A 495-nucleotide genomic window follows, 5' to 3' on the forward strand; every position below is an offset into this window, starting at 1 on the left:
AAACTTTACAGGTCAGTCATCAACACTAAACTGAAGGGCAAGTATAAAAATGCTGCATACCCTCACTATTTAAATTCCTGTAGTCGTTTTAGGAAATTGTAATTTTTAAACTACAAAATGCTTACAAAAAGTGGAACCTTCTGGGGTGAGGGGTTAAGGTAATCCAATACTAGCCAAAACACCAGATGAACAATCATGGGGTTTCCATGCGGGTCAATTTACATGTGAAATGGCAATGCGCGTGCACGTTTGGGAGAATTACTCAGGTAAATCAGGGATAGGGTAAATCTTATTCACTCGTGTAAATGACGAAACACACGGGAAAACCACGCCCAGTTTCGCATGGAAACTTGCATTTCACGTGTAAATGTTAATTAGCGTGTTTATCCTTAACTATAAATATTGCAAGGGATCTGGTCAGTTGCTACTGTGGATTCCAAGAAGGCAGAAAGTAGTGGCTGATGGGCGATTTTATGGTTAGCAGTGGAGTAGTTC

The sequence above is a fragment of the Acipenser ruthenus genome, unplaced genomic scaffold (genome assembly GCF_902713425.1).
Source record: "Acipenser ruthenus unplaced genomic scaffold, fAciRut3.2 maternal haplotype, whole genome shotgun sequence".
Taxonomy (NCBI): Eukaryota; Metazoa; Chordata; class Actinopteri; order Acipenseriformes; family Acipenseridae; genus Acipenser; species Acipenser ruthenus.